This window comes from Festucalex cinctus, chromosome 21 (assembly GCF_051991245.1).
Source record: "Festucalex cinctus isolate MCC-2025b chromosome 21, RoL_Fcin_1.0, whole genome shotgun sequence".
Classification (NCBI taxonomy): Eukaryota; Metazoa; Chordata; class Actinopteri; order Syngnathiformes; family Syngnathidae; genus Festucalex; species Festucalex cinctus.
The window spans coordinates 10,939,879-10,967,576 of record NC_135431.1 but is presented as its reverse complement, the minus strand read 5'-3'; the positions used below and the strand labels follow the sequence as shown (position 1 = coordinate 10,967,576).

The following is a 27,698-nucleotide window of genomic DNA, read 5'->3' as shown; positions in this document are numbered from 1 at the left end:
CAAGCCGATATCATTTGCAGTAAAAGAGAAAATAATAGTGTAAAAAATTCTAATAATAATAAACTTTTCTTTTCATTTTAAACATATAAATAATAGACAGTTTTGTTTAATTAAAAATTTTAACACAAATTGTAGAAAATGTAGGGAACTTCCAGGGTCATCAGCATGTGATAAGCTAAATTCAAAACTAAGCAAGCAAGTAAATAGTTTTCTACTGTAAATAAAGTTTACCAAAATTTCAACAATTTCTAAATGTATTCATTTTATTATTATTATTATTATTTTTATATAAATTAAAAAGTGTTGGGACCTCCCAGTGTTTGCAGTAAATAAATAAATTTTCTAAAGTTTTCTACTGTAAATAAAGTTTTCCAAAATGTCAACATAATTTCTACATTTTTTTTCAAGTATCATTTTTAATAAATTAAAAAGTGCAGTGAATAAATAAATAAATAAATAAATGCTAAATAAGTTTTCTAAAGTTTTCTACCGTAAATAAAGTTTTCCAAAATTTCAACATAATTTATAAATTTATTTTTTTAATTATTTAATGGGATAACTTGATTCCAGCTTTATTGGCCTTCAGATTTGTAAAAAGGCCGATGCCGATATTTGTCAACAAGTCAAATATCGGCGCCGATAATCGCTAGTAAATGCCATAAACTGTAAAGATAATGCAACTCTTACATGTCTCGATCTCAAATTGTTTACATGATCCCAGGATGGGTTTGAGTGGCTGTTTTCTGTTATGTTTGTCTTTTCTTTCAAGACTCACTGATATAGCAATGAGATATTTAGTCTTGAATTCAAAGGTTTCGTCGAGATACCACATTTGACAAGTGCACAACCATTTAGCTAGCCCCTCAAAAAGAAGCTGAGTTGCGATCCAACATGTTATCACAGACTACATTATGGAGTTGCATTCAAATCAATTTAAATGGTGGCAATATATCACATATGTTAGCCACTTATTTCGACTACTCCCTAGTGGTCAACAAATCCATTCAAACTACTATCATAAAGACAGGTGAAGCAGTGGTGTTGTACCACCATGATATTGTACAATTAACGCATCAATGAATAACTGTCAGTTCTTGCATCACGTATACATTTACCCTGGCTATACTAAGGCTCACCTGTCAGTGGAAGCATCCTCTAAATTCCTTCCATTATCCTATCAGATTAAAAGCTCATTCGTAGTCTTATTGAGTAAGAAGTCCTCCTCCTCCTCGCACTCCCCCGGTGGGAGTCAATTATTAACAAGAATATTCCTTATAAACCAAATTAGCCTCACGGCACTGTCTCGCACGCCAACGCTAGGTAGCCCTACAAGCATTGTTGCGTCTGAGGCAAAGGTGATGCCGGTGCTCGGTCTGGCGATCAAGCAAGACGCCTCTGCAGAAACACTCTCTGATGAATGGGATGCGTGTAAGATACCAACAACAAAAAAGGGGGTACTACAACCTTCAGGAGGAGGATTTGGCTTGCACGGTCTCGGAGGAGCGGAGGAAAAAAGCATCGATCTAAACAATTAAATGCTTGTTAAGCTCAAGCCTTAGCGAGGCATGGTTTCAAATGAAAAAGGAAAGATGAGGCACTCGGGGTTATAGTCGAACTGAAGCACTCTCAGCTAATGTTGTTTACCAGTGGCCCTCAATTTACGACAAAATTTAGGTCCTACAATACAGTACGTCAACTTAAAAATAAAAATAAATGTCATTATTTAAAAAAAAAAAAAAAAAAACTTCCAGGCCGTAAATGTAAACTCAAATTGCTTGCATACTGTTTGTCACCTCAAAATCTCTTGATCTTTTTTGAGCTATTGTTTAGTTTGTTTGTTTTTTAAATAGAATGTATTTATTTTTGTAAACCCCAAGATTTTTTTTCATATTTGTTATTTTAATTCCATATATTTTCATTTCAGTATAAGGACCACAGGCAGTTCCCACACAAAGCATTATTTAAGGAACAACAAATTTAATTGTCTGCTACTCTTCAAGCAAACCCACTGCAGCTCTGCCTCTGGCTAGCGGACGTCGAATTAGCTAGCAATTGTGTCATTAGTTATGTAGACAGTTACCTGGGTTAATTAAAAAAAAAAAAAAAAAAAAAAAAAGTGAACAAAGGATAAAGATACAGGAGAATTTAGAGAGCGAGTTAAATAATTAGCTTGGTAGTTAGCTGTTGGCTCTCTCGCTTTAGTAAGTTAGCTACCTTCTTATGTTGTTAGTGAGTTAGTTAAGTCAGTTTTTTTTTTTTTTTTTTTTTAACGTTACTTAGCTAGCAATTGTATCAGTTGCATAGTTACCAGGATTACACAATTAATTTTTTTTTTTAAATAGTTATCTTGGTTATAACTAGCTAGGTAGCTAGCTTTTTAGTTGTGTAGCTAGCAATTGTCTGTTTTGTAGTTGGTTACCAGGATTATACAAAAAAAAAAAAAAAAAAAACGTTTTCTTTTTGTAAATGAGTTAAGTAGCAGATTAGTTGGCTCCTTAGTAACTTAGATAGCAATTGTTTGGTTAGTTATGTAGTTACCTTGCTGTAAATAAATAAATAAATAAATAAATAAATAAATAAATAAATAAGAACACGGGTTATGTTTTGTTAATAAGTTAAATAGGTATTTAGAGATCCAGTTGTTCCTCGGGTAGTCAGTCAGTTAGATAGTTTAGTTAGTCACCCACTAGAAAGAAATATTACTCTCCATTTAGAACGTTAACCCCAAGAGACAAGCTGTTCTTGCAGGTAGTGTGAACTCTTCAGTTTTTATAAGTCGAGGTAAAAAAAACAAACGAGTCAGTATAAAAACTGGAACAAATTGCTCTTGGTGGGTTTGCAGGGGGAAATTGCTCCGTCCAAAATGCATTACTGCATCATTTTAGCCAAAGTGTCATGATGAATATCTTTCCAATACAACTGAGGACTTCCATTAGCGAGCTGTTGTGATAACATAGTAGTAAAGGTGAGTAAAGCGGAGTCTTCCAGCTGTTCCTCTCTGATGTTCTTCACTGGTCTTCCATTAGTGAATTACATGTTATCTTCCTCACCTTGGATCGATGAATCATCCCGACTAATTATTTTCTATGGTGTGTATGTGTCAATGTGACCCACATTTCTGTGGTTTACAATCAAAAGTGACAACACTTTCATCTCGCTGCTTCTTTTTTACCTTCCCTCTTCAGCGCCCTGAAATGTTTTAATGGCTTCATAAAAACAGTGAATAAAAGTCCATTTTGTGTTTTTTATGCGTTTCTTTCAAAGTGCCGCAGCGACACAGTGAGTGCCATGTTTACCGCGTCGGCAAATTAATTAAAAGGAGATGGCCCGATGGACCGATTACGTCTAGGGCTGATGAATGTGACAAAAATGATGGAAGATTATGGGACGGGGGAGGTGAGAGGTTCATACAAATATGATAATTCATGCACATCTGCTAAGCTACGCTGAGGAAAAAAAATTGATTATTCATGACCTTTAAACTTACATTGAATCAATCGTCAGTCAAATGTCAGTCAGTAGAACAATGAGAACGGAGAAGAGTTGGTTTGACATTTTACCTTCACTATTGGAGTAGTCATAAATCTGATCTAATTTAAAAAAAAATAAAATAAAATAAAAAAGAAAAAGAACAAACCTTGCCCTGACCAAGATTAATCATCCCCTGAAAAGTTGACGAAATATCTGCACAAAATTGTGAGTGCTGAAAAGAAACACTGGATTGACTTCTGGGCCATTTTAAGTTGGTTTATGAGCAACATTTTTGCAACTTCGTAAATCCTATGTCAAACTCGATAGAATTGAAGATAATACTAATAATCTTCAAAGTCTTACGAAATCTGTACAAAATGGGCACTGCTAAGAGTCCTCAAAACGGACTTGGTGGTTTGACTGCGATACTGACAGCCATCTTGTGTCTGCTGTTCTTCAAAGTCAATAATTTTCCTGCTACAAGATCAATAAATAATTCCTGAAAATGTGGAGAAAATCTGAACAAAATTGGAACTGATGTGTATCGCTGAAAATAAACATACTTTTGGAACTTGTCTACCTTGGAAAATCAGAAACTTTCAAATGAATACGATTCTCACTCCTTTTCTTCTTTGACTTCATGGACATTTTAACATTTTATGTCAACTATAATTGAATGAATGAGAGGATTCTTGCTCTGTCATTGAGCAATAATCCCTGTAATTATGAGTTTGCAACTAGTTGTTTCAGTAGCCACCTTGTGTCTCTGAAATCTTTCAAAATCAGTAATATTCCGTCCCTGAAAGTTTGAGAAAATCAGTTTTAACTTGCAATGTACTAGTTTGGCATTTTGACCTCCGCTACTGTGTCCAATATTGCACAAAAATGGAATTAAATTTTGTGTGCGGCTCCTGCGGGTATCTGATACTATTCAAAATCAATAGGATATGGTAATAACGAAACCTTTACATTCAAAAGCGATCCTCTCCTTTCTTTATATACAAACTCTGATGAACAAACGCAGAGTATAAACACATCGATCGGGGTGGTGCGAACGCGGGCTGAAGTCTGTCCATTTGTCCACCCAAAGAAATGAGCTTTAATGAGCAAAAGAGCCCTGAAATGTTCCCTGAAAGGATATTTGTTCCAGCCCCGGAGGTCGTGGCTGGGACGGCGAGGGAGGTGTGATATTGAGAGGCGAGAAAAGAAAGAGCTGTGGGCAAAAGGTTTAAAGTGGCTGTCCTTCGGAAATCGGAGAGCGGCTGACAGATAGCGAGCAGAGGGCTCGAGAAGACAGGATTGGAAAAAATAGAACAGAGAGAGGTTAAGAAGTGGTGGGAAATGGTGGAGTGGTAAAGAAGTGAAGGGTGGGGATTAGCTAGTCGGGTATGTTGGAGCTTTGGTCCCCTTGGCTGCGATAGGAACGCTGAATTATTCATGCAGCAATAGCAACAAGGACAAAATCATTTTTTATACTGTGACCAGTGCTGTGCAGTGTCTTACTTGAGGTGGTTGGGGGGCATCTTGAATCAAAATGAGTCAAAAGCAATGAGATTCTTGCTATATTTTCCTGATCAGAAATCGCAACGGGCAGATGACGGGAATGCAACTGTCATGACTCGAGTCATGCAGGAGCAATGTTTGGGTCTTGTCTCATGTCTGGGTTAGGTTTGAGTTCATGACCTGTTAAGTTGAGGTCAAGTGTCCGTTTTGTACTGATGTAACAATCATCTAGTTTCAACTAGTTTAAGACCATATGATGTCAAGGATCTTTAATGCTATGTGATGTCAGGAACTATCTGTAATTACTGGGTTAACAGCCAATCAGATAATGCCATGTCGGTACTGATACTCATATCTCTATTCACAACCAATGGGATCGATTTGCTGTCTATATAAGCTGTCTGAGAAATGTGTGTGTTCGCCGGATTATTGCTCACTGTCCTCTGTGCATCTCCGCAGCCCAAGGGGGCTTGGCGCATCGTGATGCTCGATACATTCTTGCTGTTTTTTGTTTAGTCAAGTTATGTGAATAAATAGTTAAAACCTTATTTGTGTCTGTGCTTTGGGATCCAAACCTCTCAGCACACAACAGCAGTGAGGAAGATCTTCTGAGTAAACATACAATTGTCCATGCTTTTTCCCCAAGTAACTTTTTTTTTTTTTTTTTTTTTTAAACAAAAGACAATTGTTAAAAAGTATGGACAAACCATATGCTGTCTCATCAAATGTAGAGACATTATTGTCTGTCATCCATTTCAGTATTCTATTAATTCTACAGTGGTACCTTGACTTACAAGTTGAATTCCTTATGACTTCAATTAAACTTGTATCAAGGCATGGATGTACTGTATAATAAAATGTGTGGTTGCCCTAGCACTGTCAATAAACTGCTTTCTCCCCAGTATTCGAAAAGGGATGGGGAGGGGGGTGGATTAACTAGCAAGTTACGAGGGGGACTATTGGTCCCCTGCACATACTGTTAAAGTCACTGCGCGAAGCTGCTGCCCGGGCAGATATGAGCATTGCTGTTGTTGAATAATTCAGCAGCAGCAGCAGCAGCAGCAGCAAGGACACAAGGCCGTGTTGATACAGCAACGTGTGGACAGGGGAATCGCGAAGGGCCTAAGAGAGGAGGGCGAGAAGAAAAAAAAGCCAAAGTTAATCCACATAACTGCGAGATCTGACCTCACGAGCCCGCGGGATCCCAACTACTCCCCGGCCGGGGGATCGTTTATCCTCGTCAGCGACCCGTCGTCCATTCAAGGCTTCAACGCTGTGCAAAGAAGCAGCAGCCATTGAATTTAAAAGATAAAAATAATACTGGTGGCACTCAAAATTGTTAACCAGGTGGTTGATAGGGAAGTAACAATATCTAAACGTCATAATACAATATCACAATATGTTGGTCACGATACGATAATTATTACAATATTGGGGGGGGATATTAAAATAAATATAAAAATTTAAATATAAAAAAGTGCTCATACTAAAAGCACAATATTGTGCTTTTATACATAACAATGCATATAAACCACCTACAATCTCTAATAGCAATATTGAGGCGCTTACTTGTTAATGCACGCACACACTGAATTTCTCCACATATTGACTCTGTTCACAAGTATATTATGTTCCCCTTCATCTGACAATTAGCATAGATAGCCAAAACTTCCCCAATGAAAATTAAATTGCACTAATAAACTAGCCACCAGAGGGTGCTAGAACTGCACAAATGGAAATCAACCTGACTTTTTAACAGATGTGTTCCTTTTAAATATTGTGAACATGACGACGACGATATTGTGGCAGTTTTAATATCACAATATCACGATACTGCCCTTATCGTTACATCCCTAGTGCTTGATACGTGTAATTTAATAACTAAGACCTCTGCCAAGGCTGGACAATTCTTGAACGGTTGATTTGACCGACTTTTTGCACAATTATTGCACTCAATAATAATGCTTCTTACCAATTTCTACAAATGTACAATTACAACTTATTTTTTTAGAAATGCACATTAAAAAAAACAAAAACAAATTCATATAATTTTATAAATGGAGTATTTTTGAGAGATTTACCTTTTTCTTTAAGAAAAACAAAAATCCAAACTTTTTATACACTGTCTTTTTTTAATACAGTCACCAATGTATTTACAATTACAATTTTTCTAATTTTACATTTAAACATGGACAATATTTTGCTAACCCAGGACTTAATACATACTCCTTATAGAATAGTTATTTTCTTTTGTTTCTAATGCCTTTTTGTTCACTCTAAAAACAGTTGGGTCAAAAATGGACAAACTGCAACCCTGTATCTGGATCTGAGGTTCCTATACACAAAAACATGGTGAGGTTGTCAAGGAAGAAGCAAATTGCCACAAAGCCGGTCAGACAAATTGCTCTCTTTTAAGGCCACATATTGTAAAGTGTGACATTTTGACGCGTTTGTTACTATGCTGTTTGTGAGGTGTGTGTCGGGTCACATATTCAGCACCATGCAGCACTAAAGCCTGCAGCTGGAAATTCATGTAAATGTGTGACATTTTAAACTGGAGGCTAAGCGGTCACCTCCACGGGCTGCGTTATTATCTGCGCCTCCTATTCGCCCCCATGTCTTGTACAGCAAGTAGGTCTCATTAGACGGTGCAGAATGTATACGAGGTTCTATAAAACGATGTCTGCGGCCGTGTGTGTTTGTAGCCGGGACCTTTCATGAATCCGGCCTGGAAAGAGTTAACGTGGCCACGCACGATACGGCAGCGGAGCTAATGGGAAGCGGGCCGCTGGCTGCTAGGAAGCCGGCCGACGAGGGATTACACTGGGAAGTGATCACAGGGAAGTCTTGATCAGAGCCGCTGAGGCACCAGGCAGCTCATTACGGGCTGCAGTCAGCTCAGTGGCGTGCGGCAGCAAACAGGAAGTGGAGTGCACTCACTCGCTGCTGTTCCGGCGTGATTAAAACCTATTGTTCATATGCAAAAAAAAAATACAAAAATGAAAGAGGCCAATGGTCCTTCTCATTAAAAAAAAAAATACGCAACTTCCTACTCAACCGTCATTTACCAATCCTTTGCATTCACACATATAAAAAAAAAAAGGAAGATGCTAGGCTCGTGTTATATTAGGCTGCACACTTCAAACACGCACCATTTTTATATTTCATGCTCAGAGCCTAAGATGTGTTGGTCCCTGTTGGCAAAACACGTATTGCAGTCTTTAATAAATCGGGGGCAGTGATGGGGTGTACGGCATCAAAACACATTTTCAACTGGCATCTGAATCCTGGAATGATGGCTTCTCCTCAACAGGACAAACAAATTTATTTTATTTTTAATTATAGTCTACTTTTTTTGTTATAATGCACATTAACACATTATTACATTTAGACTTTTTGGATCATTGTCTTTTCGGATTTACATATTTAATCAAATTACACTTTTTTTTTTTAATGTACAGTTAATTTTATCATTTGATTTTGTTTACATTTTCATCTACAATTTTTAAAACATAAAAATTTTTTATGTACATTTTACTGAATATTCTTTACAACTTTCAGAACGATACTAATGGGGTATATGCCACGGAAGAGACGGGGACTGTTTTTTGCACAACAGTTTGTTTCCGGTTCGGTTTGCGACGTGTTGGCTGCGTCAAAAATACTTGTGCCCCTGGGTTGCGCGTTCGCAACCCGGACCGGAAATAAACTGTGCAAAATCACGTCCCGCCTCTTCCGTGGCATATGCCCCATATGAGTACTCAATTCTGGAGAAATCACTGATACTGATACCAACTACCAACATCACTTGTCCTTTTGATTAAAAAAATAAAAAAAAATCATGATTTTTTTCATTTACACATTTACTGTAAATTAATGTAATTTTTAGTTATTTTTACAAATATTTGACAGTTTTTCCAATGCACATTTTTTTTTTAGAAAATTACATGTATTTTTTAGTTCACACTTTTAGTGTTTCATGATTTTTACAATTTACATTTTGAATAAGTTTTTACTGTTTCCATTTCTCTTATCACTTTGTTCAAATTTACATATAATTATTATTATTTTTTTACATTTTTTCCACATGTTTAAACAAACTTTAAAAAACAAAAAGGAAAGATTATACAAATGTAACATTTTATAAAACCATAGAATTTTCTTTCTCAGAATTGTTAAATTTAAGTTTGCGTTCAAGATGTCAATTCCATGTTACAGTAAGATGCACACTTCAAACACACGAGCGTGCACATTATTTATATGCTTACAGCCCAGAATGAGTCTCTCAATCAGAATAAAAAGCGCAGCAGTATTTTTTTGTCAAGTTAAAATATAGTTAAATAAATTAAAAAGACACATTTTTTAAACTAAAACTGCATTTAAAAAATGTTTTTTGTTTTTTTACAATAAATTTAACATTTGCTTAAGATTGTCTGTCTCAAATGTTTTCACAAAGGTAATTTTTCAAAATTATTACGAATGTGTACATATTTGTTGCAAATTCGGAAAAAAAATGCTTCAACTACTCCCTATAATTGCTGTTTAGTGGAAACAATACATACTAAAAAATATCCATACATAGACTGTCTATGAGTGTGTCATTGATATGCACAAGACCAAAGATACTGGTGTCTTTGTTGTGCCACCGTGCGTGATTTAATCAAGTTAGCCTCCGCCGATCTGTCACGCGTAACTGTGCCTTTGACAGCATTCCGCATGATTCGAATTAGCGCGGTAGCGGTGGATGAAACACACAGTATTACCTTCACATGTAAAAAGCTTAGAAGAAAGCATATAAGACGCTGATCAAAAGTGATGCAAAGCAGCAGTCCTGGAATAATTGCTATAATTTCTATAAAAGACTTATTTTTGTGATGAATGCAACGGGAAAATGAAAGTGACGCGCTAAACTGTACCGAAATAGGCTTGTTTGGGGATAAAAATACTTTACTTAAAAACTGAAGGGGGAGCAACATGTGCAAGTCATCACTAAGTCTCAAGTCGTCCTCAAGTTATTGTGGTAAAAATCAAGCCTGGTTAAGCAAGTCGTAAGCCATCAACATATATTTGTGGACTAGATGATTAGAAGCTCTCCTTCATTTTAGTTACACAATGATTAATATTCATTTATATTTGACAATAACATTTTGGAGTCCCTGAATGGGGGAGGGGCAACTTTTGTTCAGTACCTGTAAGCTTTTCACACACACAAAAAAAAGGTGGATGCTTCCATTTAAATTCCAGACACTCCTGCAAGGAACTATTTTTCTCCTTCAGCTAATTACCTTTCCATTAAATTTTCAGTGGCGGCTCTGCAATCATGTTTAAATCACGTCAGGGGAGAAAATTAAGAGGCGAACCACTGCGACGATGACGGTAATTGTGCTTTAAGATCCAGGACGATATCAGAAAGTGTGATTTAAATAGCAAATTTTCTTCCGAATGATGCCTTAATGGATACCAGTGAACATCATTTCACCTCTGAAATGAAGTCATGCTGTATACCTGCTTGATGAACTCAAGAACACCCTGGTCAATTCTGTATTAAATATATTGAAAAAAAAAAATCTCAGACGAGGTGCTCGACACAGAAGGCGATAGATAGATTGGCCTAGAAACTGGGGAAATGTAAAAGTCGACGCACAAATTCAGTCAATCAAAAACACATCATGAGATTGCTTTCCATTTCAATGCATTATTTTTATTTTGACACCTCGTTTCACGAGGAAATAAAAGGTAGCCCAAACACCAATAATGATATTCATAAGGACTGAGGTCAGGGATGTGCCGCTTTATTGGCACGGCTGCTTATTTTTAATATCTTTTGGGGGGTTGACATTTGAGGAGGTTTATTACCTTCATCGAGGTGTGTGTATCTTTTATTTATTGTATCATTATGAAAAAAAAAAAAGTTTCCACAAAACTTTGTGTATGTTTTATGGAAAAATAAACTATATAATCCATGATAAATTCAAAGCAAATCAAACTATTTATATAGCACCTTTCATACATTCAAATGCAACTCAAAGTGCTAAACAATTAAAACATCCATATTGTAATAAAAAATAAAAAGCCATCCCTCCCCCCATATCTCCATGATCGTACCCACAGATACACACGTAAATCACAACATGGTGGGGCACAGAAGAACCTTGTGAGGAAAGGCACTAAGGAGGAGTTCATCCACACTGAGAGGGATGACCGCCAACCACGACAGGGACGAATGCCATCCCAGAGACCGCCGGCCCACAGTGACCGCAGCCCGCTCCATACAGACCGAAGCGAGCCACAGCAGTTAATGATAAATTAACGAAATTTGTTTACAACAAGCAGTCTCCAATTCACAACTGCTTACAATTATTTATGGTGCTGCTGTTTTGGTTATCAAAAGTATCAACAAAATTAGCAAATGGGCTCAGCCACTAAAATTTGGATGACGACGAGTGACGACGACGTGCAAAACCGTGTTTTGTTTTTTTGTCGAATAATTAATAAACTAAGGCGCTAAATGGCTAAATAAGTTAACTGCAGCAAGTACATAGAGGAACTAAATAAGACCAATACTCGCTGTTATATTAAATAGGTCTAACGAATTAACAAATTATTACCAATTACCATTACTAGATAAGGCACTAACTAAACTAGCTAACTAGCTAAATAAGCTTACTACTAGTGAGCCTATTGTTAGCTAAGAAGGCGCTAACTAACAAAACAATAAGTTAACTACTAGGGGTGTGAATTGCCTAGTACCTGACGATTCGATTCGTATCACGATTCACAGGTCACGATTCGATTCGATACCGATTAATCCCGATACGAATTTACAAGTCGATTGTTGCGATTTTTTTTCATTCAAATTTAGAAAATACTAATCAGTAAGCTTGTAGAGTGTAAAATTTATATGAAAATGTATTATTTATTTATCTGAAATTTCAGTCTTATAGAGGTTGTAATCTGTTTCATGTTTGAACAGCATTAAAATAAAATATTAAGGCTTAATGTTCCGTTCATATAACATTCTTCCATGCTCAAGGTGCGAATCCTAACCCGAAGTCAGACGTTTTGCTGAATATTTTTCCATTAAAAATGGAAGATTCAAAATCGATTCACACACACACACAAAAAAAAAAAAAGGCAATGATGATAAGACGTTGAATCAGTAAGACTACCGAATGAACAAAAAAAAAAAAAAAAAAAAAACGATTTTTTTTTTAATTGAATCGATTCGAGAATCGCGCGATGTAGTATCGCGATATATCGCCGAATCGATTTTTTTAACACCCCTATTAACTACCTAAGAATCTAACTACCTAAATATTTAGCGAGTGAATGACTGAACAGATTTCTAACTAGCTGACTGACTAAGAAGCTATAAAATAATAAACCAATAACTGTTTAGGGAAAATTTCATGTGTAATCCAGATAATTCACTCATCATATAACTAGCGAAATACATGAGAAGCGTACAACAAACTAAATTGACAGCTGAGATGCAAACACGTGAGGAAAATAACTAACAAGATAGCTGAGTAAACAACAAGCCAGCAAGTGAGTGAATGTTGACCTAAATGACTGATATGTTTTGGGGAAGTTGGTGAGTGTGTAACCCAGGTAAGAAACTAACAAAACTAACTAACAACAAAAGAACAAATTGCTAACTTAACAAGTGTTGTTGTGTAATATTGTTAAAATATTTAGACAACTGAAAAATGTTGATGAAAAAGTAATGTCTTGCCCTTGCCCAAAACATGTTTGCAGTTAGTTTGTGATCGATGCAACCATTCTGTAGCCATCAGCATAAGTGACACAATGCTTACTTCTTGACTTAAGCATAAGGGACCTTCAACACCAGCGCAGCATCATCAAAACTGAGCGGCGGATGACTTGTTTTTCGTCTATGTCAGCTTGAGAAATTCCCACATTGTCCATAAGCGTCGCCAGACCGTTTAAAACCCTCTGCACGCTCCCATTAAATAATAAAAAAAAGAAAAAAGGATAAAAGCTCATCAAAGGACATAGCAATGACCCTGGACCACTCAAAGACGCAGTGCAGTGTCCATTAAACGTTGGGATGAAAGTAAATAATTGCGCTAAAACAACGGGGGATGGTGTCGGCATTTGCATCTGTTCAAACATGTCTGCTGGCGGGGGCTTCACATGTAATTACACCCTTGTCCCAATGTTATAGACACTCATTGTAGCTTAATCGCAGGGAAATGATGTGAGTGCCTTCCTCCCCTTTGTATTCGGGTCAAATTGCTGCTAAAAGCTTACTTTTTCAATACTAAAGTATCAATGACTAAAATATTTTTTATGTTATCTGGTAACTAATTACATACTGTAACTAATGAGACAATTAGTTGCAAACTATTGACATAAAAAGTTCCGTTTTTACATAATCTATGTCACTATTTGCACTAACCAGCTAAATGACAAAGGAGCTAGCTAAGGAACTACTGGAACAAACAAACAACCTAACTAAAGTAATATAATCTCGTTAACTAGCTAGCTAAATACTGGTAACTAATATGTTGCGTACCTGACAAGCTAACACTAAAGTATTAACCATAGATCCTTCTCAGCACTCAGTTAAAATCATGTTCAGCTCAACTATAGGGGCATCTTTTACATCTTTGACTTTCTGTCATCCACTACTCGGTTCCTAATGTCACGATCAAGCTAAAGGCTTGGTGATGCTTTTGCTATTTGTATTTTTTCAGCTAGCAGTGGAGGAGCTCGATGCCGGCGGCCAGGCAGGATCAGATGCTCACGATTGGAATTAGCGGCCGTCTTCTCAGCGGAGGCAAGGATTAAACGTTGGTGAGCTTCTAAGGCCTCATACCTCGGGGGCATGTGAGAAGTTAATCAAATGTGTTGGGGGAAGTTTATTTATATGCCCCGGGTGTCATGGACATGATAGGAATGGCAATAGCATCCCTCTAAATATCCCTGAAATACTCCCTGTAGATTTGCCAACTAGCCAAGGAACTAGCTAACTAGCTATTTAAATCGCGTACTACATCGAAATTGGTTCTTTATATCAATTGGTTCTTTTTTACGGAAAATGATTTTATTTTTTTTTTCTCTTCACTGGCCCTAATCCTCTTCCGTACTTTTTGTTTTTTTAAACTATTTTCATTTATTTATGGTTTTACTAATGAGTCAATTTCTACCTCAGTCGCTAATGATTTAAATAGCAAACTCAAAAAATAACATACAAAAAAATGCTAAGTGATGATGTTTTGATGATGTAGCTCATCAACACCTTGTGGAAAAACAAGTCGTGTGACATGTTGCACATGGAAGAGAGAGAAAAAAAAAAAAAAAAACTCATGTAGTCGGTCTGGCTGCATGATTTACACGACTGGGTACTTGATGTATGTGTGCACTCAGCAGAACAAAAAACAGCGGGAATATAGCGCAGATACACAAAGTCTTGGTGGTGGTCGCCTGCTGAGAATCTCAAAAAGCCTAACCAAGTAATTTTTCTTGTGTATTCCTGAATCAGCTGATACTTAAGCTGAGTTCATAAAATGTCAGCACCCATCCAGGAGACTATTTAGATTGTCAAAGTCGCTTTACAGTACACCCGCAGCGGGCAATCACGCTCCAATTTGCTTATTACGGCCATAATGTTCCTCCGGGTTGTTAAAATGAAGAGTAATGTACTGTAAAAGCTGTGGAGGTCAAATATGTACATTAGTAATAAGTGTGGCATGTAGGGAAAAAAAAAAAAAACTGCAACACCCCAACATATAGGAGCTACATGTGAGACTGCTCAGTACACATAATAACCATTAGAACGGCTATTTTCTATAATCACAAAATTCATGTTCAAATTAAAAAATATATATTTCAAAAAATACATTTTTTTCTCCAAATGCACCTTTTAAATGCAAAATTTTTAGTCAGATTTTTTTCCTGTCTTGCTGTGTGTCCAACTTGGTCTGAGAGGCAAACAAAAAAAACAAAAACAAAAAAAGAGAGAAAAATATGAAATATGGATGAGTCGCTGATGCGCCGCCGGGTGTCACCTCCATGACAAGCACATGCACTCAGGTCGCTTCGACACGTGTTTTGCTGGCAGCGTTCGAATCTCCAAGTGTTTCCTCTGCAACAGCCGAGCACTCTCCTCTACCGTGTGGAGGACTCTTTACTTTGTTTGAGAGATGGCGACGATTGGCTTTTGTTCACCTACTGAGTGCTCCGCTGTTTTAATTCATGCAATTACTTTCTGTCGTGAAATAGTCCTGGCGGTCTGTTGCGGCGTCCACTTGAATAAATAAACGCCGTGCCCCAAATAGACGGCCCCTTATTCCTCTTCCTATTCCCCTGCTCCTCTAGAATAGAGATAACAGCTGGCTGTAGTTACCTTTTCAGTGACGGCTTTTACCTCAAAGCACATCACCAATAATTCTTAATTATTCGTGTCAAAATATTCCTCCACCAAATAATTGCTTTTCTGTAAAACAGTTGCCTCTACTCAACTAGCTGCTGTGTCCTAATTAAAAATAAATAAATGCCTTACCCCAAATAGACAGTTCTTTATAGTTAGTCCTCTGGAAAAGTAAATAACAGGTGGCTGTAATCGCTTTTGAAATGGCTGAGAGCACTAAGTGCTGCAGTGGATGTCTTTAGCATGACTCACAGCCCATGTGGACATGGAATCTGTAAAGTTGACTTTTTGCAGCGGGTTTATGAATTACAAGGAAAAAAAAATATGATTAACACATTATTTCTTCAAATAGTGTAGGCCCATTTGATGAAATATTGTCCCCTAACTAAACTTTCAGGTGTGTTGTGGCATCTGTAAAGCTATACATTGGTGTCTTGAGAAATTTGGTTTGTTTTGTGACCATGCTCGTTTTTCAAATAATCTTTCCTCACTGAAATGAATGGAAATGCCATTAATCTGTTAATCCCCCCCAAAAAAAGCAACATTTCTAACGTGTTTTTTTGTTTTTAATTCGGAAACTAGCAATCTTTAATATTGCACTAAAAACACAGTCATGACATAATGAAATAGTATTCAAAAGAATTGAACAATTTTTGGACACTGCATGAATTGACCATTGTGCCACTCCCCACCACATCGGGGCAGTATAAGACAGACAGATGGCTATATAGATTTTACATAGAGGTTTGTACAGAGGATAAAGAATATTTGACAGGGTGTACTGTTATATTGGTCAATGCTGGAGCATTGTGTTCCAATATCAGTGGCTTAAATAGTAATATGTATTTTCTTTATATATTAGCATTGGTGATTGACTAAAGGCTAAGTAAGCTATGTGCAACACACAATACACAATGTGCAATACTACCAGTTTTATGAGTTTTTGAAAAGTTGTTTCTCCCTGGTACTTACTGCATTTGAGTATATGGGAATTCAATGTTTGTGAAAATTAGGTTCAATTAAAAGAAGTTGAATTTGCAGTAACATCAAAGGCACATGTGCCTTGTCTGGACTCATGTCCATCCCAGTTGTTCTCTTTTTGTTCTGTTTACTTCCAAAATGAGGTCAGAAGCTTTAGAAAAACAAACAACCCCCCCCCCCCCCCTCCCCCCCCAAAAAAGCGTCTTTATATGTATACTGAGCTCCATGTTGGGATTTAGCGCTGCCTTGTGAGCCCCTGACTGATGTTGGTAGGAGGAAAATCATTTCCCAGAAATAAAAACAAGCCTCTAAGAAACGCTGCCTTCACAGTCATGTTTGACCTGAGCCGCAAAATGTCATTTCACTCTCCAAAATAGCAGCCTCTCTCGGTTTACTTTTTTTATTTTTTTATTTTCTCAGTGCGGTGCAAAAGGCAACCAAACACAATCGACCGCCTCGTATTGATTTCCTGTTTGTGTCCCTGTCTTTAACGCTGCCGCAATGTACGCCACGGCTTCTTAAAGAAGAAAGTATGGAGTGTTTATGTGTGTACTTTTCATTGGACAGTTATAGTATCATGTAGCAGATCTCCAGATTTTGTGGCAACAAAAAAAATCATTTAAGTTAGCTTCCAAAAAATAAGAGATTTATTATATATTTAAAAATATTAAGAAATATTGAAAAACATTTGTCTGTATAGCACATAAATGTATCTCAATATGTGGACATCATGGGTAGACATTAGTCCTCACAGATGTTAGCAAGTTGCGGCCGTATGCCGTCAGAGGCGGAGCAATGAAGCACATCTCGTTTCTTTCATATGGAAAACAGGAAGCAAATTACCACCTGAGACGAGCGCCGAGGCTGATTGCGGCCCCACCGACTTTTAGCATGCAGCCGATAAACTGATTTTGACATTTTATTAATGGCAGGAGCTGTCGGCATGGTCACGCGCAAATCTTTATTTAATCACGCTGACATTATTATGCTGATTGTGCACCAAGAAGAAGAAAAAAACTGGCACAATAATCTTGTTTTTATGTCGTAGGCATATTAATGTGTGCACGAGGAGAAGGAAGCTCGCATTGTGTCGACTGTGTACTCGATCAGCCAGTTTGTATGTGTATTTGTCCTTGATGTTTCCATTATACACAACAGTAATGAAAGCTGGCCTGAAATACACCTGTATAATTAATAAAGGCAAGACAAGACCTTTAGTGTCCATCTTACTCTTAGAGCGCCAATTCACAACCGAAGTTAGCTCAAGGTAGTAACACATTACTCATTCATTGGCAGCCATTTTAGAGCATTTTATCATTTTCAAGACATTATTCAAGACTCATTATGTTGTTGCAATACACCAGAGGGATCTGTGAACTTAAGTGCCAGGATGAGGCCGCCATTTTGCATTCACACAAAAGCAAACAGCAAAATAAATGGTGTTATTTCTGAGATATGTATGAATTTGTCAAAGTGTGTAAGTATTCCATGTCTTTATGATTATTACGATTGTATAAAGACAAGGGTGTAACGGGTTTCGTGAGTAATGAGGGTCATTCTTGCACAAGTGCACTCACACATTTTCTATGAAGAATTTTGTCTTTACTGTTATACACTTTTGTCTTTGCCGTTATGCAAGATGTGTTTTTCAGTGGTTACGCATAAAAAGTTATATTGTGTCTTTAATTAAAATAATTAAAAATATAATATGAAAATGGCTTAATCCCCTGCGTTTCTAATTTAGTTGTGCAGAAAGTGAACGCAATAAATGAAAGCGTTTCATCTGTACCGTTGTTGTTGTTGACACCACAGTGAAGCTGTGCTCGAAATTAAAGCAGAGGATTGAAATTCAGAAGGTGTGAGATGTGAGCGTGCGTGCAAAGCGACAGCAGGTCTTCTTCACACTAACGCTAAAGAAAAAAAAATAAATAAAAAATCAAACTGCTGTTCAGATGTTTGCTGTGTTGCGACGTGAAGCCCAAGGAAAGTTTACGCTCCAGATGTTGTTTTCTGACTTTTTCACTTCAAGACATTTTTTGGAGCAATGCATCTCCAAAACTTGTTTTATGCTTCCTTGGCACAAAAGTTTGCCCATTAAACATTCCGCAAATTCAGCTCGGAGGGGATTCAGCTTTTAAAAAAAAAAAAAACAAAAAAAAAAAATGCAGGAGAATGACACGACGGAGGCCAAACAATATTGAACTAAGTGAAAACTCATGACACGCTATTTTACTCCAGTCATGTAGGTTGCAGACGTTAAACTGCAAAATGTACGGAAACAATCAAACAATAAAATTATCTAGTCACTATAAGTAAATACATTTTTTTTCCTCATTTTTCTCCCCAAATTGCAAAATGTGTGATTTAACAATAGTATCCTACTACTTTATAATTTCAATTAATTTAATTGTTTATCCCCATTAAACCCACCTAAACACAGCAAAGAAGCTCCTCGACGGCGGTAAAAAAGAAAAACGACTCGAACGTGCTCCGGATGGCCGTCATCTGTTTAAGTGCTCAACACGACCCTCGCCGCCGCCGCCGCCGCCGCCGCCCGCCGCTTAATCACAGCGAGGCCAAGCCGGGTAAAGAGCGGGCGTGACCTCGTCGGGGTCAACGAGCGCGCCCTGCTCCCCGCGTGGGGGCGGATCCGCTCACCGCCGCCGCAGGGTGAGGTGATGTGGAATAAACTCTGCTCTTCATCCACAAGTCGTGTGTGAGAAGAAGTGCTAATGAGATCTAAAGCAGCCGTTGTAATTAGAAGCTGTCGAGGAGGGCAATTAAGTGGCGCTTTCCGCCTCCCCCATGGAAGAACCCCAACCCACCCCCACCCCCCGTCCGTCCTCATGGGGAAAAAAACTAAAGATTGATTATGCCCATCCTTTCGCAAATTAGTCCCCTTATAAGCATAAGAGCTGGTATGAAACCCTACTTGAAACCCTACTTTGTCATAATAACATGAAACCCGAACACACGTTTGAAATCCTGACTTGATGAAATCTCAGGCTTGGAAACTAACTTAACTTACGACAGGCTGAACTCCTCACTTGAAACCTGAAACCAGGCATGAAACCATAATTTAAAACACTAACTTGACAACCTCCTTTGAAAAACCTGAACCTGGCTTGAAACCTTAATTTTGACATCTTAACCCTGGCTTGAACTCTTAACATGGAATCTTAACCCAGGCTTGAACTCCTAACTTGAAAACCCATCCAGGCTTGAAACAGAAATTTTAACAACTAACATGATATCTTGTTGTGAAATCCAAAGCCTGACTTAAAACCCAATTAGGTGACCCCTCCCTGAAAACTTAACCCAGGTTTGAAACCCTAACTCTGTCTTACAACCCTATTTGAAGACATTACACCTTGTTTAGTGTCCAAATCCCAACTTGAAGCCCTACCCCCGAGTTAGGGTTGCTAACCCGGGTTTGACACAAACGAACCCACTACCTTGAAACCCTAGTCTCAGACCTTAAACCCAAATTGAAACCCTAAACCAGGCTTGAACGCCTAACAGATCGGTTTTAGTAATTGAATGGTTCGAGCCAAGTCTGCTGAGACCGCCTGTTTTCTGTTAGGAAATGATTACAAACTTGACCACACGTACTCAGCAATCTTCCACTCACATGCACAACACATAGACCAAGGGTGTCCAAACTACGACCCGGGGGCCATTTGCGGCCCGCCGTCCATTTTTTAGTGGCCCACGACATATGCTAAAAATGGCTTTTGACTCAGTTCAAATAAGATAAAAACAAAAATGTTTGGAGATGGTCAAAGTAAGAAGGGAGGGTGTCGAAAAACACGTGCTATTAAAGTTTATTTTAGTTAACTAAAACTAACGAAAAAAATAAAATTCAAAAAACAATTTCGTTAACAAAATAAAATAAAAACAAAGATGCTTTTTAAAAAAGAAAAGTAACTGAAACTACATTTTATGTTTACAAAACTAACTAAAATAAAACAAACAAAATAAAAGAATATTGTGCACAAGTAATACACATTAAAAAAAAACTAAAACTAATACTGAAACTAACTAAACTAAAACTAAGCATTTATTAAAGAACTAAAACTAATTAAAAAAAAAAACTAACAGAACCAGGGCGGCACGGTAGTCGAGTGGTTAGCACGTCCGCTTCCCAGTTCTGAGGTCTCCGGTTCGAGTCCAGGCTCGGACCTTCCTGGGTGGAGTTTGCATGTTCTCCACGTGCCCGCGTGGGTCTTCTCCGGGTACTCCGGTCTCCTCCCACATTCCAAAGACATGCATGGCAGGTTAATTGGGCGCTCCGAATTGTCCCTAGGTGTGCGTGTGAGTGTGGATGGTTGTTCGTCTCTGTGTGCCCTGCGATTGGTTGGCAACCAGTCCAGGGTGTCCCCCGCCTACTGCCCAGAGCCAGCTGAGATAGGCGCCAGCAGCCCCCGCGACCCTTGTGAGGAATAAGCGGTCAAGAAAATGGATGGATGGATGGACTAACAGAACCACCCTGAAAACTAATTAAAACTAAATTTAAAAAAAAACAAAACTCAAAACTAAAATGAAAAATTCCAAAACTATAATAACCCTACTGCCATATTACAAATAAATTGGTTTATATACTGTATTATTTTTCTAAATATGCAAAAGCACAAATAAATTTACAATTTTTAGGACTAAACACAATTTCTCTTCATAACATTATGTGGCCCTTGCGTCCTTCTGATTTTCTGTATGTGGCCCTCAAATGAAAAGGTTTGGACACCCCTGACATAGACAAACAAGTCCACTGTGTTCCAACTATGCCTTGCATTTGCATTTTTAGGATTGGAACACCCATGTAAATAGGGGCGTGGCTGCATGGAAACCAAATAAAAACAGAAGGTGAGAGAAGGTGAATGGATGTCAAACAGGTAAACGTGACCGACATATACGTACTTTTTCATGGAAATGGGCCGATCAGCCACCGATGGCACCACTACTTGCAACCTTCATGATAACAATTGAAACACGAACCCGTCCATTTGCAAGCCTCCCTGGCACACATTAAACATCTCGTCATGACGACTATAAAAATAAAAGCAAGAAACTGATAAAATGTCTTTCAATCTGGAATGAGACACATCCCGGAGGAAATCTAAAGCTATCCCGACAAGCCTTTACCCGGGGTCTCGCACTTCTTCATGTGGGGATGAGGGCTTTGAGGGGCAGTAAGCTGATAGCGCTACGCTCCAATGCAGTTGAGAAGCAGTGTTGTGAAAAGGCTGCCGGGACAGACGGCAGATAAGGTCAGGGAGAAAAGGGGATTTGCCATCTTTATTCCTGGGGATTTGATAAGTAGACCGTCAGTGTCCCCCCGTTAACACCTCGGGCTTAGCGGCACATGTTCACCAGGAGCAACAAACTACACGGTGTATGATTTTTATTTATTTTTTCTTCTGAGTTGACCGGGCAATTATGGTGATACAAAGGAGGATAATACAGCACACGTTTGTCTGCAAGATCACTGAACAACAAAAGGCAAATTTTAAGTCATTTAAATTAAAAGTATCACCTTTTTTTCAGACCGACAGCAGTACGAGCATTAACTCTTCAATACTAATATCGAGTAGTGATACAACGTATATACAAACACGTGTAAAAGTATACAAAAATTTGCGAACGAAGACATCTCTTTCTGACGCAGGAGGACTTAATCTATGTCAGATATTTTTGCCTAAGTATTGGTGGCTGGTACCGACAGTTTCTTGGCATCTGCACCAAAATGTAATTCATCTTTGTTGTAGTATCAGTTTCGTGGAGTCTGTCGAACAAAACTTCCTTGGCACAGGTAACATGCATCCATCCATCCATTTTCTTAACCACTTGCTTCTCACAAGGGTCGTGGGGTTGCTGGAGCCTATCCCAGCTGGCTTCGGGCTGTAGGCGGGGTACACCCTGAACCGGTTGCCAGCCAATCACAGGGCACACAGAGATGAACAACCATCCACATACACAAGCACACCTAGGGACAATTTGGAGCGCCCAATTAACCTGCCGTGCATTTCATTTGAATGTGGGAAGAGACCGGAGTACCCGGAGAAGACCCAAGCAGGCACAGGGAGAACACGCAAACTCCACCCAGGAAGGCCGGAGCCTGGACTCGAACCCGAGTCCTAAGTACTGGGAGGCGGACGTGCTAACCATTATCACCGTGCCGCCCCGGTAACAATACACATCTATAAAATTCTATCCCCTGACGGAAGCCACCTTTCATTCGTCACACTAACATTCTTTGTGGCAGCTGCTGCTCAAGACATCGTCCGACCTCAGACGATAATTAGAGCCTCCGTGCGACGCCGATTATTCCAATTAGTCGTGTCATTATCCCCCCGATGGTGTCGCTAAATTTTACTTACCGATGTCTGCCGACTGACATCGTGTCTCTCTCTGTCACACAGACTGAAGCAGGCGGGAAGATTGAGAAAGTTTGCGGAATCGCAGTGAGCCTGAAATATCAACCTTGTGGAATTCATAAGATACCTTAAAAGAGATTTATCATACAGGGTTTTTTGGGAAGCTCCAAGGGGTCTTGATAACATGTCTGTGACATGTTTTAGTCAAAATATCCCAAGGTTCAAGGGACTACATTATTCTCACTCACAATCTCAAATTAAAATTTTTGTGATCTTTCTAAAATATAAGATGCCAAAGCTTCATCTAATATAAAAGGAGTGTTACAAACAATATAACAATACTCGCAGGAATATATTATTTAACCTCTACAAAAAAAAAAGATTATTATTGCACCTTACAGAGTTCCTGAAATAAGCGGTGACTTGTCTTCATTTTTGTTTGCAGGATTGTATCTTACTGCCCCCCGATGGCCACGGCAGGCACAATCATGATAGCAAACTGATTAGTTAATTGCAATCTATTTAAATGTTATTACGCTTTGTTTTTATCACGTACACTAACACAACTATTGTCCATGGTAAAAATAAATAAATAAATAAATAAATAAATAAAAACACTTTACACAAAAAAATATGTGTTGGCTTTTTCGGATTGGCCAGAACAGATTAATGGAATTTCCATTCATTTCAATGGGAAAAGATTATTCCCGCCCAAAGACCAATTAATCGTTGGGTCAAACAAATTGGATGATAATAGCACTTTTAGATTCTGCAAAAATGAATTAAATTTTTATTTTTTTTAAAATCAGCAGATATTTTGCAGTTTGTTTTTTTACATTTTAACACAATACAACAAAAGAAAGTTAATGACATTGAAACCCCCTAAAAGAAATTCTGAAAAAATAAAAATAAAATAAGCAGACTTTTGTCACTGCTGTAAAGTTAAACACTATATTTGACTAAATTTCAAATTTGCTATACAATGTGTTCAAGGCACCCCTTATTAGTCTTAACACAATATTCTGATTAATATTGTGTTTATGGAATATGAATTAATCCAAAAAAATCCACCCGAAAAATCCAATCTGTTTTCACAATCCAATCCATATTCCACAACACCAATATTAATCAGAATGCCTTGCGCATGTAAAGAAAATGTTGGACTTTACTTCACCTTTAAAGGACAAAAAAAAATAAGTTATTTATTCATTAGATATTTTTAATTAATCAGGTGATTAGTCAGTTATCAAAACTTACATTAAAAAAATCCATATTGGTTGAACTTAGTTTAAGGGTAAAATGGGGGAGGAGTATTACCAGTGTCTCAGTGTCACATATTTTGTCCATTTATGGGCAGATCTGGAATATATCCACTATGAAGAATTAGGGTTCATTCCACCGATAAAGTAAAGTGTGTTTCTAAAATTATTGGGCAATATCGAGATTCACTCATTCTAATGTGCTCCGGCGGCGCGTCACTTACGTCAGCATAAACCTGTTCGTCCTTCTGGCAGGCTGGCGACACAGGAGGCGCCATTATCATCGCATTACGCCTCACCAGGGCTTGGCTCATCCTGACATTTCCTGTTTTTGGGCTCGGGGGAGAGAGGCGTCGCGCTCGGCCGCCTGGCGTGGTAGAATGAGACGAGGGAAGATAAAGATGCTTTTTGATTTTTCCTGGAAACACTCGATGCACAGTTTGGCTCCATCTGGCACTTTCTTTATTCCCACGCGGAATTCCCACACCTGAGGAGGAAATGGCATGTGTGAATAGAACTCTCGGGAATACTGCAGGGCCTTGAGATCAATTTGGATTTTTTCGATGCGAGCCACACCAAGGCAGAAATATTGACACATGGTAGGTTATGTCACCTAGGCTTTTTCCTGGCTCAAATTGAGGCAGACATGCTACCATTTTGATCATTCAGCTTCAAACCTAAAGCTTTTTTCAAACATTGACAAGACAGCCTTGAAACCTTAACACTTTTTGGAAAACTTTACCCAAATTTGAATCACTACAGTAACCCATGCTTTACACCCTAATTTCAAACCTTATCCCTGACCTGAAATCATAATTTGAAAGCCTAACACTTGTTTGAAACCTTAAGTAATAAAGTAAGTAAATTTTACTTATCTCGCACTTTTCACAAAACAAACTCATGAAGTGCTTTACAGTTAAAAATTACATGTGCAACAATTATGATAATCATTTAGAGACCATGTTTCATTAAAAAATGTTCAAATCCTTGGAATTTCAGCCTCACAACAGTAAATATTCTCCGATTTCTTTAGCTCTCCATGAAAGAAGGCTGATTATCTTTGTGTTGATTCAGAACAAAATAAAATTTGTTTCTAAATGTGCTTTTACTTTGGAAAATAAAAATCAACATTTTTGCTCATTTTCTGACAAATGTTACAGACCAGACCAATAACTTAATAATTATAATTGGCATATAATTATAATTACAATTATATTATGTTTTTTATATGAATCAGTGTAATCAACAAATTTATCAATTCTTAAAGTAAGTGTAAATTTTAGTCCTATTTAAAATACATCCATACTGTACATGTGGGTGCTTCCTTATTAGGTCTGAGGGGGTTTTTGGAATTATGAAGTTTTGGGGGGGGGTTTCCACTAGGGGTGTCAATCGATTCATTTTTGTTTGTTGTTTTTAATCGCAATCAATCACGATTTCAACAGTGAAATCCGGATTAATTGCAAAATAATCACATTTTGTATTTGTTTGACATTTACAATAATTTTTCAAAATGTTAACATATGAGTGGACAAATATACTTACAAGTGTACAGTATTGCAATATGTCAAACTCGAGCCCCAAAGTGAACAAAATGGGCACTCACTGAAAAACTGTTATTGACTGTACTTACTGTACTAAACACAAATATGATTCCACGAATTGTACATTTAAATACAACACATTAAGTACCAGACCAGTCACTCAACACCATAATAAGTATATCGACTCTAACTTAATTTGATACAAAATTATATTAACTTACCGTAAGTCATAAGTCCTTTGTCATCACTGAAGCAAAGAAGAAGAACTTTGTCTTTTCCATTTCTTAGCTCATAGTTTCTTACTTGTTTGAGGGTTTTGTTTTGTTAGTTTTTTTAGTAGCAACGAAGTTATTTTTTTTCCTCCAGTTCCTTCACTCTCACACCTTATCTGTCATTCCCCTCAAATCTCCCCAATCAACCATTCACAGCACAGCTGTGCTTACTTGCTGAATCCTTTGTGGTTTTACTTTTTTTTCCATCGTGTCCTTAGTCAATTCTGGCCTCCCATGAAGTGGCAGTATAGATTTCCCCCCCTCTACGAAGCCTTATTTTCTTTCGAGTCACCACTTATCCAAACATTTTGGCATTTTATGTTCCTACTCGAGCAGGGTCAGCACAGCAGCGGTCTGGCCGATTTCTTTTTCGTTGGTGTCTAGGGCGCTACTTTCGTCGTCTGGTTACCGGTACTTACTCAATAACCTAGGTGTGTTATCTGCATATATGCACCACACTGCCCCTACGAGGCCAATACGTGTACAGCAGGAACATCCCAGTCAAGGCAAACGAACACAACTGCGCAGTACGCACAATACAAATCAATGAAGCGTTGTGCATAATGGGTTAATGTTTTTGTAACCCATTATTTTAGACACCTTTGTTTTTAATATACACCATAAATGACATGTTTAACTTTCAGAGATTTGTATTGGCAGGGCTAATTATTAGAATTTTTTCCCATTTCTTTTTTATTTTTTTATTAGATATTTGCACAAAAATATGTAGGCCAATGCTTCTAATCCTTCCATATTCTGAAAATTAACATAATAAAATACAACATGTGCGCTTAAGTTATTTAAAATTAGTATATATTTTGGGCTCATGTTAGTGGGAAGACCACTAATGTTTAAAAAAAAAAAATAGGAAGAAGCATTTTATTTATTGTAAGTCAAATATATAACCTTTTCATGGGGTCAGAAAAGGTACCAATTAATTAAAAATAATAATACAATCTAGTCTTACCAGAATGCATGCTTCAGCATTTTTTTTTAACTCCTCCTGGAAAATGTTCATTGAAGAGACAGCTCTGACTTCCGAAGGAAGTACATTCCACAATTTGGGGGCTCTTATCACCTTTGTACATTATTAATCTCCTGTGAGGGGCATTAAGTAAAAGGAAGTGAGCAGTCCGCAGTAACCTAACAGCACAATAAAATAACAACAAATCCACCAAGTATGGAGGAGCCTGACCATTGACCTGTTGATATTTTGTACTACTGAATCCTAAAATGAACAAGGGAGCCTGAGCAAAGGACAGAAGAGTTTATGCGGTTGATCCTACGGGATCGAGACAAAAGCCTAGTGGCGGTGTTCTAATGTAATTGGAGGCCGTCTAATGAAGTTTTGTTGAAACGGGTGAAGAGGGAATTGCAACAGTTAAGCCGCGAGCCGAAAAAGGCGTGAATGATCTTTTGTAGTTGAGAAAGGGAGAACATGGACCTAATTTCAGCAATATTTTGGAGGTGGAGAAGCAGGCCTGCCAAATTTGACTGATTCAAAAATGGTCGATTATATACAATGTGGGCATGAGAGAGTGGCCTCAGCTGGGACAATTATGCTCAGCAAGCACAGTTCACGTCTGGTGACACATGACACAACGTGACTCCACTGCGTTCCAAACAATGTCAATACGGTTCGTGGAGTTTGTGTGTGTATGTGTAACCCGTGTGTCTCGAAGAGAAAAGGTCATGGAGGAGTCGCCAAAGATTTATGGCATCTTCCTGATTCCGAGGCGGAAGCACGAACATGCTTCACACACAACCAACATGTGCGTCTGTGTGTGTTATTGTGAGCGAGACAAATAACGTACGTGAGCAAAGTGAGATCACACGCTTCTTTGGACAGTCGACCTTCTCCGGGAAGCACGTTTCTTCCCTTTTTTCGTTTTTAGCGA

At 38.0% G+C, this 27,698-nt stretch overlaps 1 protein-coding gene across 3 annotated transcripts in view; it reads right to left on the bottom strand.

The window, feature by feature from the left end:
• Positions 1 to 26,198, bottom strand: part of LOC144010285 (MAM domain-containing glycosylphosphatidylinositol anchor protein 2) — a 205,230-nt gene extending 179,032 nt beyond the window's left edge. For all 3 annotated transcript variants that reach the window (XM_077510538.1, XM_077510537.1, XM_077510539.1), the window contains exons 1-3: positions 25,750 to 26,198; positions 24,209 to 24,471; positions 5,952 to 6,096 (exon numbers count right to left, since the gene is read on the bottom strand). The gene's annotated coding sequence lies outside the window, so the exon portion shown is untranslated. The remainder of the gene's footprint in view (positions 1 to 5,951; positions 6,097 to 24,208; positions 24,472 to 25,749) is intronic.
• Positions 26,199 to 27,698: the final 1,500 nt, after the last annotated feature.